Source organism: Lissotriton helveticus, chromosome 8 (assembly GCF_964261635.1).
Source record: "Lissotriton helveticus chromosome 8, aLisHel1.1, whole genome shotgun sequence".
Lineage (NCBI taxonomy): Eukaryota > Metazoa > Chordata > Amphibia > Caudata > Salamandridae > Lissotriton > Lissotriton helveticus.
Window position 1 is genome coordinate 1,236,510,611 of NC_136069.1, and position 16,503 is coordinate 1,236,527,113.

The following is a 16,503-nucleotide window of genomic DNA, read 5'->3' on the forward strand; positions in this document are numbered from 1 at the left end:
ACTGGTCCCTCAACACTGTGTTGCCGGCTGGCGTTGAACAGGGTTTGTGGCAGCACGTGACGTGTCGCCGGATGGCGTTGAACAGTGAGCCAACGTCGGGGGGACAGCGGTGGTCTGAAAGGCTGGGCGGGTCGCGGGCCTCGGGCCTCGGGCTTGGAGTTTACACTGGCACGTGGTGGGCCCGCCTTGATACATGCCGGTGTCGGCTGCTGATCAGTGTGGCCTGGTTGCGCAGGGTCGGCCTTGATGGGCTAATGCTCCAGCGGGCCGGCGTACAGCAGGCGCACGGGATCTCAGGCAACTCCGCTAACGAGGATGGCGTCGGCCTCATGGCGGGGTGGGAGGCGCCACCCTGGCAGAGACGTTGGGCTTTCTGGAAGAGGACCATGCCCAGGGCAACATGCTTTTAATTCACACCCCTACGCTGGCCCATCCCACTCTGCTCACGCTTACGGGGGGCGTAACAGGCAACATTTTTACGAGGACCCCCACTGGCTGGGTTGACATGGTTGCTTCCACTGTCCACTACACTCCATACACCAGAGGTGTATGTCGCCGTGGATATGGGTGTGTTCTGCATACTGCGCTCTGTCCAGCACATCGCCACCACTCTTGGCATTGTGTACTTTCCCAATCATGGTTTTACTTCATCCTTCACACATGCCCGGTTGCCACCTCTCCCCACATTTGTCTATTGCGAGGCTGAGGTGCCATGCTGTTAATTGGTCATGTTCACGGCTCGCCAAGGTTACCATTGTAAGTTGTTCTATCATGTCTGGTGGGTGGGCATGTAGTTGTGCATGTTGGTTATGAATTTGTGACGTGTGCATTGCCAGAGTTGTGGATTGCATGGTTGTGGAGTTGAGGTGAGTGGGGTGTTCATTGGGAACTTGCCAAGGGGCTATGCATTTCCCTTGGCGCCATCCTGGGAAGGCTGGTTGCTGATGGACTGTAGGAGGGTGAAGGGATCATGCACACTGGCTGTGTATTTTGAGGCGACATTGGTGAATATCCCACAGTGATCTGATGTTGCCTGCACATAGATGTGGGACATGTGCATCCTGTTGCGCTGATTGTGTGCTGTGTCTCCAGGGGGCACAGGTGGGACATGTGTGCGTGGATTGCCCCCAACACGTGCTATGGCGTATGGTCCTTGCTTGGTCTCCAGCGGTTCCTGCGCATTGTGTTGGCCGTACGGGGCGTGGGGTGCCAGGTTGAAGGTGATGTCCAGGACAGGTGTGGGGGACTTGGATGTGGCTGTCTGTGAGACTCCTTCGACTCTGGCGGGTGTTGGTTGGGGTGTGCTAGGGCCAACAGTTGCAGTATGGCCAGCAGCTTCGTGCGGGATAGGATGTTGGTTGTTCGCTGTGTTGGTGTCGTTGGCCTGTTGTGCGATGATGGCCAGGATGCGTAGGATGATTGTCCCTTTAAGCCTGTAATGGACAGTGACATTGTCAGATGTTGTGCCTGTGAGGCAGGTGCGTTTCCTGGGGGGCGCTGTCTTTGTCCTCCTTATTGTGGTGCAGGCTGGGTCCAACTTTACACCAGGTTAGAGCAGGTGTAAATTTCCTGCTGCTAACACGCCTTATCTGTGTTTTGTGTTCTTATCGCCGATCTGTCTGGTCATTGTGAATATTGAGGAGTGGTATTGTCGCGGCTTTGTGGACGGGAATGCTTACTCTGCATCTCATTAGCGATAGTTGTGGGGGTCCCCTTTGGCGATGTTTTTTGGGGCTGCTATAGCGGGAAAACTGGTACTGTGGGCTGTTAGCACCTGCTTGTGAATGATGGGGTAAATTTATCACAACTTTGGCTGTGATAAAGTGCTGTTAATTCGGCGATAGCTCCTTGTGAATATGCCCCTCAATGTGTGGGGGACTAACCAATATTAAAGTATAGCAGTGACAAAGGACATTAGTCTTATAACCAGCTGCCAAGATCTACAGCACCAGTGGGGTTATTTGTCAACAATGATCCTAAGATCTTTCTAAATGAAACAATGTTTTGTAAGTATTTGAGCTATATTGCCTGAAAGGAATTACATTGCTCTATTGCTACAATGTTGCTAAAATACTACTGACCACCACATTGGTGAAAATCGAGCAGAAGGAGGGGCCGGCCATTCATGAACATGATCTTGTTTTCAATGATCACAAATTATTTTATGGAATCAATTAGAAAAATATTTATATTAAAGAACATATCAAGACTAAAATGTTACTAAATTTTGAAATTATATTTCAAATGTTTCTCATAGAATTTTTTTTGTATATTAATGGTGTAGAGAATGTAATTATTAGTTATGCAGGATGTTTGGCCTGAACAAGTGATAGGCCCACAATTTCCCCTTACTGGCAGCAAAGCACCCATTACAGCGCTTGACTCTGTTAGTGTAGTGAAGCAGAGCAGTCCAAAGCCTACTTAGGGAAAGCGGTGTGGGTTAGCAATCACCATTCGCTGGCACACAATAATAACATTCAAAAAATGATTGTCCAGTCAGTGGTTTTGCTTTAAAAAAGGAAAATAACATTTACACACACACACACACTTCTCAATACTATACATTACTTTACAATTATATACATCAGGCAGATTAAAAATACCTTAGATGAAATTCAATTTGACCCCTAATGGGCCACTACCCTTAAAATCACAGTTCTACCCCACCTATACCAGATTGAAATCACAACATAGGGGATCACTTCAAATAAGACAAGCCTATTGACTTTATCAAGGGTCATCGCAACAGATAAAGTAAGCCTACTGGTTTTATCAAAGGTGCACCACATTAAAAGGCAAACAAACCACATGTTAAAAATCATAAATATTTCACTATAATCGTCAATTATGTGTAAATGCAATCCTTAATGTCAATAAAGAATTTTAATATTGCTCAGATATCACTGTGAGCATAAAGGGTTAATTAAGTATTGAAAATAAAAACAATGTGTCAGTTTCTGTTTTTTACACACCTTCAGACCGCATACAATGCAGTCATAGAATCAGACCCTAGAGGGCGCCACATTCCCAGCTGAATAGCAAGAGCTCCAGCTTTGGGAGTGCCTTAAAAAATAGATTAGAAGCAAGGAGGGGGGCATAATTTCTTTGACCCTATAAACTTAGGGTCAGTTTACAAAACGTCTTGTGGGAGAGCTGTTGCACTCCTGCACCCCCACCCCCTCTATTATGAACATTGGTGGCACCCTGCCATCCTGGGACCACCACATTAAGGGATGTTTGGGCAAAAATCAGATTGCTGCCCCCAGACACGTGCACAGGGAGTGGGTGACAAGCCCACCACCTTTGGGGAGCATGATGGAGCTCCCCCTTCATTTTCCTTGTCCAAGGGCCCAGAGTTAGGGTGCTGTGCCCATTTCTACTTCTTTGGGGAGGTGGTAGCGATCCCACTTCCTTTTCCTGGTGCTGGAGCCTTCTAGTTGGTGTCCCAGACCCCTTTTTGGTTTCTTGAGGTGTGATGACTTCCCTTCTTCTTTTTTTAGGGTGGCCCGGAGATAGGGTCCTGAGCCCCTATTAGTATACACCGGCCTCAGGGTTGGAATCTCTGGGCCTCAAGAGCTCTGTGGAGTGGGCCCGATGCATGCCCCTTCCTGAACTTAAAAATTATTAATGAGCTTGTGCAGAGTCCTGCCCCATCTCAGGGGTAATTTATTTTTATAGATGTAGTCAAGCTTCATGAGCTCCAATTCTCAAAATGGGGATCACAGAGCTTCAAAAGGCCATATCTTGTGCTCCTTTGTGCCAATTTTAATAATCGTGTGCTCATTTTTCTCATGGTGGTGAGCGCTAGCCACCAGGAACAGTTTCAGCATACCTCCTCACCTCCAAGGCAGTGCATTCTGCAGGGAGTTGGTTTAATTGGCTCCCTGCACCAGCTTTCTTTTGTGTCTTGTGCCCCTCTCCTCCTTCTTGGGCACAGAAGTACAGATCTTTTCCCATATGGTCCTCAGTGAGTGCAAGGGGGAAACCTCACTGGCTGTTGGAGAGACTCACTGGTCCAGGGGTCACCTGGGGGCAGATTCCCTAGTCCTATAGGGTATCAGGGGGTTCCAGCTGTCCATGTCTGATGCCGCCGTCGCAGTACCTATATCCAGAGCCCAACAGCAAAAAGCACTATCGCTCCCTTGTGAAAGAGTTTTTAAATGGAGATGGAATGTTCTAGAAGCCAGGTACCCCTAGCCAATCCGAGAATGCCACATCACCTCTCCCCATGTCCCAATCCTCCTGCACAGCATGCTGAACCAGTCCAAGATAGCACCGTCCAGAAGTCACTGGTCACATCTCCTCTGGGAGCCTCAGCTCTTGCCCTCACTGATATCACTGCTTGGGTCTTTCCCACCAAAACCTCAAAGAGGAACACACTCCTGTGTTGGCTCCAGTTGTCTGGGACTCCTCCATTGTGGGCCTAGGCTGCACCATCCCTGGTACAGTGTGACACCTAATTAACTGGTGCAGATTTTCTTCCCAACCTCATTCTCCTCAAGAGAGGATGAAAGCACTGTTAATTACTCCTTTTTTGGAGTAATTAACTTGTCCCAACAGAGTAACAAAAGGTCTGGACTCTGATCCTGAGATGTATCAGAGAATTATGAAAATTATGGACAACCCAAGGTATGATTTATGGACCTTCATAGTCAAACTGGGTGCACATGTTTCACCCTAGTTTCATATCTCACAAGTATTCATAGACCCAAGGAAAGCGAACCTGCACTCTAGTCAGATTTTCCCTATATGTATAATACAGTCTCATTGCAGACAAAACAGTAAACCATACTTACTCTACATATGAGCGCCCACTAATATTATAAGGCCTATCCCAGGCCAACATCTAATCTTGCAGAGTCCCTTAAGTGCCAGGCTACCTGTGTGCAAATACCAGGCTGTGCAAAATGGTAATCTCAAACATGCAGCCCACACAGATGTGCACAAGTGTGTATACACATGTTTATATGGAGCCAGCCAATGGCCCCTTACCCTTGCTACATCGCAGCAGTCTCATCATAAAAGGTAGACACTGGCTGTAAACATGCGCAGTCTATTTACCAGTGATTTCCGTGGATGAGACACATAAAGTGTGACTCACCCACAAGAGAAAGTCTAATACCAGGTGAGCAAAAAGAAAAAACTCTAGACTTGCCAAATGATCGAAACCCATTTTGTGATTGTATAGAAACAACATAAAGCACATATGCATTAAGCTCAAGATACAAATTTCCTATGATACCTGCTCTACAGAACTGGACATTCACAACTTCCAGTAGCAATGAGGAATTAGAGTGTAGCCAAATGATCAGAGTTTACCACAAATATATTTCAGAGTTCAAGATGCAGCAACAGGTGAGCTGTTAGGGACAGTCTCAAAGTTCTGCATATTTGATCTAAGATTATCCAAATTTACAATGAGGTGAGACAGACGCAGGATTCCAAGGCACTCTTTTTTGGACACTCTAGGTACATCCACACCCAAATGGAGACTGAAATGTTAAACAAATGGTTAGATTTTCTTCCTAAACCTATGTATGATACATTTGAGTGTCATGTGGAAATCACCAAAATAGAAACTAAATCTGCCTCAAGAAATACATTCCGGACAAGATCAGAAAAGACCCAGAAAACAATAATGCCTGTGGACTGCTTATTTATTCTGTCCATAAATTCATTCAGTGCTACCTGAATCTTGATCATTTGAAAATGCAAATGTAAATCCGTATTTGTAAAGTGTGAACTACTCACCCTTCCGGGTCTCAAGGCACTGGGGACCATCGTGGAAATTAAGTGAGCTATTGCCCAGAGTTACATGGTGCTGAGCTGTCGTCAGGGATCAAACCGTGAACCCTGTGCTCCGAAGTCAGCTGCCCTGGCCACTGCACCACACCTGCAGTTTTGAGGGGACTGGACCTCAATGAATCAACACAATTCAGGCAATTTCTGAATGTGAGCAATCATGAAAAATAGATATTACAGTCCATATCTAGTAACTTGATTATTATATAAAGAAATACAAGAAGATTCCCTGAGCACAAAGTACACGTATTTGTGGGTATTACAGATAATATCTTTTCACAAATAATTGTCCATATCAGCGCATCCAAAGTGTGAAAAAATCCTTATTTTTATTCTCAATCCATAGGTGTTCGTGAAGACTTGTAGATACAGAAGTACAATCTTGATACAGTATACAACAGCCAAATGCCAACACGTGTTTCGTCAGGGGAAATTTACCCAATGACTTCTTCAGGGCCTCACTTTTAGTCTCATACAGTCACGATCAAATCAAAGACCTTTATTTTTAATACTCCTTAAATCGGTCTCAACTGTTCCAAAAACACTGTCTTCCTTATTATAATTCGGTAAATGACACCAGGCAATATCAGCCTTCACACTGTGGAACCATCGTTAGTATCTCGGGTTCTCCGAGCAAACTCGTGTAACCGATTCAGATTGGAAACAGAATCGGTTACACGAGTTTGCTCGGAGAACCCGAGATACTAACGATGGTTCCTCAGTGTGAAGGCTGATATTGCCTGGTGTCATTTACCGAATTATAATAAGGAAGACAGTGTTTTTGGAACCGATTTAAGGAGTATTAAAAATAAAGATCTTCTTGTATTTCTTTTACTGTGACGGCATTACGTTGTAATTGCTGTTCTTTGACAGCGTTAGGTGGTAGCTGTCTTTGGTTCCCTTGATGCCACTTAAAATAATTCTTTCCTTACCATTTGCCACATGGACTATGCGCTGATAAAACCTCACCATCTGTTGCTTTAGACTGATTATTATATAAAACCTGCTGATAAAGCTAGACCAACCAGTATTAAGGATAAGGATGTGTACAGATTAGAGATATTGTGCTTTCCTAGCTCCCCTATCTGTTACCAAATAATTGCTTATATTACCCAATGGAGGTAAAATCACTAGGAGTAATCCACCAAAGATCAGAAATGTATCTTAAAAAATGAGGCAGAATTTTCTTATTACGAAAATCTGTAATTCCGTTATTTAACTCCCTATCCAAGAACAATAACAATAATGTACCACTTTTAAGATGACTTATTGTCTCAGCTTTAGGGTCCATTTTGGAACTTCTGTTGAAATACGCAAATTTATTTTTTCATGAATAGTTATTATAATTACTCTTTTGCACATTAGGCACGTGTTAAGCATCTGTAAAAAATAGAGCTCATAAAACATCTGATTGTTTTCTTTCAATACTAGTGAGAACAAACTATAAGATGTTCTAAGTGGTGTTTACCACCCCGTTCACTTTCTTTATACAATCGTTTGAACTTGCTTCAATAAATGCATTTACTGAATTGTTAATGCCATAAAAGTGTACCACTGATGAATGTAACCTTTACTCTGTGCCTGTTAACCCTCCTCATAGATTTTTTCAGGCATCATAACGTTCTTTACTCTGATCATTCATTCAAATCAAGAGTTCCATATATTGATTGCATTGTTCTTATCTGGATTAGACAACAGAACATAATAAAAGGTCTTTTAGATTGTCTAAGCTAACAAGCTCTTCATCTAAGTTTCAGCAGTATGTATACAACAACAAAGTTTGCCCTTCTAGATTTGGAGAACTTTAAAAGCAACCATCAGGTAGTAATTAGGGTACTTGCCAAAGCAACAGACAATAATGTGAAACCGCAACACAATACAATTCTCACACCAATTTATAAGAACAGAGTACATTTGAATAAATTATTTGATACCAAAATGTAAATAACAAATTATTAGAACTGCAGGTATGAATTCTTTTAAAGTTGATAGTGAAATCTAGCACCTGAAGATCAAAGCGCCAACCGCAGATATCTAGATGCACAAAACTGGCAACGTTGAAAGTTATGGCTAACCACGATGGGGCGCAGGTCAGACACAAGAAGTGGATTGGGCCTGGTCTGCGCTTAACTTTGAAGTTAGAGGAAATTTCTAGAGAAAAAGTCTGCATAGGTAAAGGTCAGCGGGGCAAGGCTGCAGGCAGTGTCCGAGGCGGAGGGGATGTCGTTGGGGAACCACTGGCTGAAGGTGCGGGGAAGTATCCTTTGTTAAGACTTAGTTTCTTTTTTGGAAGTTGTAGACCTCCAGTGAGACAAAGCTGCAGGCTGTAGGTGATGAGTCTTTAACAATGCAGGATACCCCTTATGTGATGAGCTGCTGAACAGGAATTGATGCTGCGGCGAACGTAGTAGGAGCTGCTATAAAGTTAGGCCAACCGGCGATGCACCTGGTGCGGATGAAGGAGCTGGTAAGTCCTTGTCTCCTATTGGTTCTCAGAGTACTTTTGAACCAAACAAGTTTTAAGTCCTATGTTTTGGATTAAGGACTATATGGGCACCTTTAGCACCACTTCCAAGGGTCCAGGACCAGATGGGCACCATTTGGAGAGTCAGGAGTCACTCTGACTGGGTCCAGGTGATGGTTCAAGTGGGTTGGAGCCTTTTCTGTCCCTGAGGCTCTGATCAGGGGGGCAGCCAATTAGCCCTGGAGTCCCTCTGGTAGTCTTAGGTTCAAGCAGTGGAATAATGATCAAGCAATAGAGCAGGCCTCTGAGGGTTCAAAGCAGGCTTCAAGCAGCAGAGCAGTCTTTCTTGGTGTAGCAAATCAGTCTTCTGAAGTACATAGCAGGCCACAGCAGCAGACAGTCCTCTGAGAGTTCTTCTGCAGTTCCAGAAAGTGGGGGTCTGAGGGTCCAATTTTTATACTTGGTGCCTTCTTTGAAGTAGGTGAAGTTTCTAGCAATTTCTCTTTCAAGTGTGTTTGGAATTTCCTGCCTTCCTATCCTGGCTCCCACCTGGCTACAGGCACACTTGGCTGGTGTGAATTCTTTGTGGGTGAGCAGGGTCCTACCTATTGGTGTGTAAGTGGGCCTGTGAACAGCTCTGCCCCCATCCTGCCAGTGATGGCCCATCTGGAACACCTAGTCCCAATATTTTATGGCTGTCTAGGAGGGATATACAAAGGGCAGCTTCCACTCACACCTGCTCATGTGACCCAGGAACAGGCTACAGGCACCAAATAGGTAGGGCAGGAAACTTCCAACTTTCTAAAATTAGTGTTTTCAAAATTGTGATTTAAAATCCAACTTTACCATTAAAGAGGATTGTTAGAAATGGGAGTGTCTAGTTGGCAGTGGTTTGCACCTTTGTCCAAATAGGGACCCTTGCTTCTAGTCAGTGTAAGGGAGTAATGCCCTTAGACAACCCCTGCTCACCCCATTGGTATCTTGGCACGAGCAGGCAGGCTTATCTCAGAGGCAATGTGTAAAGCATTTGTGCACACATACAGTAACACAGTGAAAACACTACGAATGGGCACCACACCAGTTTAGAAAAATAGGAAATCTTTATCTAAACCAAACATGACCAAAACAACAAACATTCACCGTACATTTATCAAAATATGACTTTTAAAAGGTAAAAACAGTTCTGTTCATAGCAAACTAGGGATGCATCACTTTAAACACAAAGTACCTGGGATGCACAAAACAGCCGCAGGGAAGGTAATGCATCCGTTCCTTACACGCAAGGAAGGTGATGCGTCTGTTCCTTGGTCCAGGTGAGGTGATGCGTGGCTTCCTTACTGCCATGTAGGGGAGGTGATGCGTTGGTTCCTTACTGGAGAGGAGGTGATGCGTTGGTTTCTTACTATGTGGGGAGGTGATGCATTGGTTTCTTTCTACCGTCCCGGCGTTGTGGTAGACTTGGCGCCAGGTGCGATGCGTTGCACAGCGGAGGTGAGGGATCACTTTGCAAGGCTTCACATCATCCGGTGTCAGTGCTGGGGCCTGCAAGACTTTGTGGGGCTTTGCGTCGTACGGCGTCGGTTCCGCGAAGCACGCAGCTGTGTTGCGGGACTCAGCAAGGCATCGCATCATTCGGCATCGATTTTGAGGAACGCACACCTGTGCTGCATGACTCGGAAGGCTTTATGATGTCCGGCGTCGGTTCCGAGGATTGCGCAGCTGTGCGTTGGGATTCAGCAGGGCTTTGCGAGGCTTTACAGAGTTCTCACAGAGATCAGCTGCAAGCCCACTTCTGAGGCCCATTGTCTGGAGAGAGGCACCTCAGGCAAGGGTTTGCCTCACAGATTGCAGAGTCAAGCAGCACCAGCAGAGTGGCAGCAAGCCGTTTGTGCCCCTGTGCCTTCTTAGCAGGAGGCAGTTGCACACAAGGCCATGGAGAAACTTCACAAGCAGGGTACACAGCAAAGTCCAGTCCTTTGTCTTCTCCTTGGCTGAAGCAGCCACTGCAGGCCAACCCATCAAAGCATCCACACAGCAATGAGGCAGTACTCCTCCTTTAGCTTCTTCAGCTATTTCCTTGGAAGAGGTATCTCTTGAATCCAGAAGTATTCTAAAGATCTGGGGACTTGGCCCCAATATTTATATCATATTTTTCTTTGCTCTCTTGTGGCAAAAAATCTTTCAGCTCAGTACAAACCAGTTCTGTCCTCTATGGTCCAGCTTCTTGGCAGGAGGTGGAGTCAGCATTGTGCAAAGGTGACAGGGCCTATGCAGGTGCAAGGAAAACTCCTCCCACTACTCTTAATGCAGCCCAGGTAAATTCAGCTCAACTCTGAGTCATCCAGGAAAGGCAGAACACACCTCAAACCTCCCCCCCCCCCCGGGTGGCTGTCTACAGTGAATGCACTCACCACTCCAAAGCCAGACAGTCAATAGACAACTCAGCAGAGGCACATAGGATGTCTAAGCAAGAAAATGCCCACTTTCTAAAAGTGGCATTTTCAAACACACAATTTAAAAACCATCTTTACTAAAAGATGTGTAATTAAATTCTGAGTTTAGGGAGCCTAAACCACATTTCTTAATCTTTTCCCAATGGAAAGTTATACTTGTAACATGTTACAAATAGACTCCCATGTTACCCTATGGTACAGATAGCCTTTCAATAGTGAAAAACGAAATGCACATTATTTCACTTTTAGCACTGATCAGCATTGCTAAAGTACCCAGAGTCCTAAAGCTAACAAAAACAGGTCAGGAAAAATAGTAGGAAGAAGCAAAAAGTTTGGGAATAACCCTGCAAAAAGGGCTATTTCCAACAAGTATTTAAAATAATTTAAAATAACAATTTCTCATACACCAAACATGACTTTCCTACCTACTCTCAATCAAACCGTAGCACTTATTAAATGTAATAAGGTAACCCATTGTTTTCCCATGGGAGAGGTAGTTGCTTATATCCAATGGCTATGGGAGAGGTAAGCCTCCCAGTAGTGAAAAACAAATGTATGATTTTTTCACTACCAGGACATGTAAAACCTAAATGTGCATGCTCCACCTTTTAATTACAATGCACCCTGCCCTATAGGCTGGCTAAGGTCTACCTTATTGGTGACTTATATGTAATAAAAGGGGAGTTTAAGACTTAGCAAGGGGGTTAATTTGCAAAGTCGAATTGACAGTTGAAAGCTACCAGCAGGTTGCAATGGGGGCCTAATACATGCTTTAAAGGGCTACTTAAGTGGGTGGCACAATAAGTTGTGCAGGACCACTAGTAGCATTTAATTGACCTGCCCTGGGTAAATTGTATACCACTTTACTAGGGACTTATACGTAAATTAATTATGCAGAACGCGTTTAAGGTAAATTTACCATGTTTTCGGGAGTTAGCACAAGCGCTTTGGCAATGCATTGGTAAAGTGCACATTGTCCTAAGGCCAACAAAGCGAATTCAGCAAAAAATGGAGGGTTAAAGGCAAATAGTTTTGGGGAAGATCCACCTCAAAGGCTGACAGGTTTACCAGGTAAGTTCTTGAGGGTACAGAGAAAATGTTCAAATATAGCAGATCATCATTCACAAGTGGCTAGTGAGAAATCTTTGCAACATCTCTTTGAGACCTTTAAAGATTATCAGAAAAATTAACCATACGGACACTGTGACAAATTCTTAACAAAAAGGGAACAACATCTCTATACTCAACATTCCACATATTAATACACTACTGGAGGCAGAGAAATCCAATGAAAAGAAATAATATAATTAGTCCATCCCTTTTTTATACACAAAAATTAAAAATATAAGTACAAAAAATACTGTGCAATCCACGTTTATACATTCAAAGTTAAAAAGAGAATATAAATTTGCCTAGCACCGTAAAGGGTAAGTAAGGACACGGAGGCGAGGATTATGTTTGTCTTTCTCTGCTTTATTACATACCAAATTTCATAGCAGCCAGAAAGACACATTTTATAACAAACTTGTATGAAACCAAAGTAAACAAAAGTAAGAAACATCAACTCCCATGACACAGAGGGAGATCTCGAACACAATAGTCCTTCCATAGTGTTCATAACAATACAAAGTCCCTTCCACTCTGTTGGTTCCTCCTCTTTCTTCGTTGCTTCGCAACCAGATAAGTCAGTTTTTCTTCTTTGTGGTATTTATTACTGTTGATGTTCATAGCCTGTTAATGGAATTTTCCCTATGGTGACGCGCGTTCCGCGTTAACTTGGGGATGGATTTATACCGTTGTTCATGTTTTGGGCATTTTCTATTTTTAGATTCCCTAACCAGCCGCGGGAGTGTTCCCGCCCCTTACGTGGCTGGCGCCATTTGATCAGCGGTGCTCTGAAGGACCGCTAGGTGGACTCGCTCGTTTCGCTGTTTCGGCATCGCTGTTCTTCAGAGGAGGGACCGCGCTGCAGGAGATGCGTCTGTGTGAGCCTTGTCCCTGCTGCCTACACGGTACGCCTGGCAAATGGGTCGGTATTTCCCCCGCATTCCTTCTGACATTGACGCCCCGGTAGGGGTCTTTATTGCAGGCTAACCTGCAGTGACGCCTGCAGGAGGTTTATTATTGAACAGTTGATTTTCATTATATTTTTCACAGCACCCTTTGTGGAAGCTAGGCCTGGTCAGGTTTGCCTGAGGGTCCTCGCGCCCTGAGGTGGGTGCAAGCCATTCAGCAGACTCCATCCGACCCCTCAGCAGGGGAGAGCCCCCACCCCCTAAAAAGAAGTGTTCCGAGGGGGTAGATAAGGACGCATTTGCGCGCCTTAATAATGTCTTCCTAGTTCAAGTAACACCCTTGTCCCCAGCCCCCCAACCGGCAACTGATCCCCAAGGGACCCAGCTCCAGCCTCTCCAGAGCCAGATGAGGACTTCCAGGGGGATTCGGAGGACGAGGCAGGCCCTTCATGCCCATGGCACCTGGTGATTTCTCCCCCTTTGGCTCCAGAGGAGGATTCGAGTATGTTGGACCCGGATGAGATCATCCATCCCTGTTCAGCAGCTTAGGCTCCTGGGGACAAGGTAGCCAAGTTTGTCGCAGGTTGCCTATGCAAGCCCTTAGAGAAGGAGGCTCGGGGTTGCCTTAAGGCGGAATGCCCGAGGTCCTCTCTGGAGGGGAAAGTTGCTTTCACCCAGGAGTTGAACTCTAAGATGGCCACATTCCTGGCAAAGTATATGAAGGACTCATGCAAAGGTATATATAGATGCTGGCGTTCTTGCCAAGATAAGCTGTTAGACGCCATTGGTCCTAAAACAAACATTTTGGACATGGAGAAGGAGGCTAAGGTGTCAGGATCGCCAATTTAACCAGAGGTATTGTCAAACTGGGCCCAACGTGCCATTATCTTTATGGGCAATGCAAACTGTGCCCTATCGACGGAACAGTCCCGTTCTTTGTTGATTAAGTTAGACCCCAAACTTGCAGACTTAGCCTTCTCGGAGGGGGGCGCAGTGGCACATGGGGGCCTTTTTGGGGACCCTTTTGTGAAAGAATTAGGGAAGTTTGTCTCAAACTTTACCTCCTTGGATAAGGCTCGATCCATACTAATATTATAAAGAGAGAGCCCAAACCTTTGAGGCGGGTAATCTCAGTAACCACAGCACCAATCACAACACCCAATACAGCGTTGGAAAGGGCGGGTGCAGCAGAAGGACATAGGCTATGCAGATGGATAAAAAAATGTATTAAAAAAATTGCAAAAAACGATATCATCCAGAAGACCGAGGGTCAAAATAACATCAAACAGGAAATGATGTAATAATGTGACTCACTATATTGAGACTAAGAGCCTGGAGCCAAATTGATCGTGAACAAGGGATATGCTATCCCGAAACGCATAGATTTGTGCCTGCCTGCTTGAGAAACTCCATGCTGTGAGGATTAAATAAAAAAGCACATAAGTGAAGACAAATGAGAGTTCGTCCGTTTTTCTCCCAGCTGGGGGAATTAGTTGTGGATTTAAATGTGGCGTGGTTCTGCCGCGGGAATTTACGAACCGGCGAGAGAGCGCTGCAAATTCTGGCAAAAAGGAACCGAGGGGTATCAATATACATATATATATATATATACTAGCAGCCCGCCCCAGCGTTGCCTGGGGCAGAAAGGGGCTGGGGATAGCATTTGATGCTTGCGTGCCCGTCCCTCTGTGCACACCCGCTCGCGACCCCCTCCCTCCTCGACTCCCTCCTGCCCCGACTCCTCCCGCCCGTCCCTCTATGCACACCCGCTCCGACTCCCTCTTGCCCCCTCCCGCCCAACTCCCTCCCGCCCCCTCCCGCCCCGACTCCCTCCCGCCCTGACTCCCTCCCGCCCTGACTCCAATGTGCATTTACCTTACCTGAGCTGCCGCTTCCTTCCCGCGCTTCTCACTTCACCGCGGCTTCATGTCCGCCGCTCGTCATGACGCACCTGAGCCGCCGCTTCTCCCCACGCTCCTCACTTCACCGCCGCTCCATGTCCGCAGCTCGTCATCACGCACGTTACGGCCAGCGCTACGTCGCGGCCAGCACAGCGTCGCGGCCGGCGCTACTTTCTGGGCACTACTTTTTTTTAAAAGTTATTTTTTTAAATTTACGTTTTTTTTTTTTTTTATCGCCTATGTCCATCTGCACACCCTGACAATTTCTACAATGTATCGGGTGTGTGGATTGGCGCTGTGGGTCCCGAGTTTACCTGGCTCAAAGGTGTGTGTTCTCTCTTTATAATAGTAGTATAGATATATATATCCATATTAATATTATAAAGAGAGAGCCCAAACCTTTGAGGCGGGTAATCTCAATAACCACAGCACCAATCACAGCACTCAATACAGCGTTGGAAGGGGCAGTTGCAGCAGAAGGACATAGGCTATGCAGACGGCCACCATATACATTTAAAAGGTAAAAGAACCATGCCAGCAAAGTAGTCCCTTGTGGGCGTGTCTGCGTTCTGCTGTGGGCGTGTGCTGGGGCGTGACAAATGCTGGGGGCGTGTGGTACGTTCTGCCCTTCATGCCATGTGAGTCGTAATTGCGCTGCATCAAGGGGCACGCTGGGGGCGTGACACGCTGGGGCCGTGACAAACACTGTGGGCGTGTGTCCGCGCTGTGGTCGTGTGTCCGCCCTTCATGCCATGTGAAGCGCCAATTGCGCAATTGCGCCGCATCAAGGGGCACGCTGGGGGCGTGACAAACACTGAGGGCGTGTGCTACGTTCCGCACTTCATGCCATCTGGGTCGTACATTAATCAGATCGTCTGCTGTGGCCGTGTGCTGGGGGCGTCACAAAGGCGTTCACCTCGAAGCGTGGTAAGTGACCATTCGCAAGACTCCCTTGGGGGACTGCCCGTTGTCTCACACATACTTCGGATGCCGAATGCAGTGTGTGCCTTGGCCTGGGTGCGTCTGAAAGGGCCGAATGCAGTGTGTGGCTTGGCCTGGGTGCGTCTACAAAGCACTCGGGGCCGAAGAGCGTCGGTGTGTGGGTCATAAAAAATAAGAACAGTGGGAAACAATCATTCAAGACTCACACAATTCTAATTGTTAGACGGTCGCCGCTGGCCCTCAAGCGGGGGCACACGCAACTGAGCGTGTCTGCGGGGACAATTACTGCAGCCTCTCATGCGCGCTGTTACTGAACTATCACATTAAACCAAATTACACGCGCCTGCTAACATCAGGCCGGGCTGTAGCCGGGCTCAGGCGGCGGATCACTACACTAATTACATGCGCCTGCTAACATGAACCAGGGCTGCAGCTGGGCCTCAAGTGGGGGAACACGCGAATGACCGTATCACATTACACACATTCTATTTCATACCCGGACAACGTCGGGACGGGCTGCTAGTCCAATATAAAGAGAGTCTTCAACCCACAGGTTTTCCATGGGCCGGCCGTGGTGCCCAACAAAATCCCTCCAGGGAAAAAGGCTCCGGTCAACGACAGTACAATTACACCGGGAACTATAACAACTTTTACCCAACATGAGGTCAACGCTTCAGAGACCGTGGAGGATTGAAGAACAATGCCGGAGGTGGAAATTCCAGTGGTGAGTGTTTTACTGGCAGACTAGGTCAGCATCGGGGGTCGGTTAGCGGCTTTCCGAGATGCCTGGGCGGCTATTACCTCAGATGCATGGGTCTTACAGACCGCTCAAGGTTTTCATATTGAGTTTTATGACCATCCTCGACAGGAGGGTTACCCTCGCCCCATTTGCTTCACAGCTCACGATGCACATCTGATCGACGAGG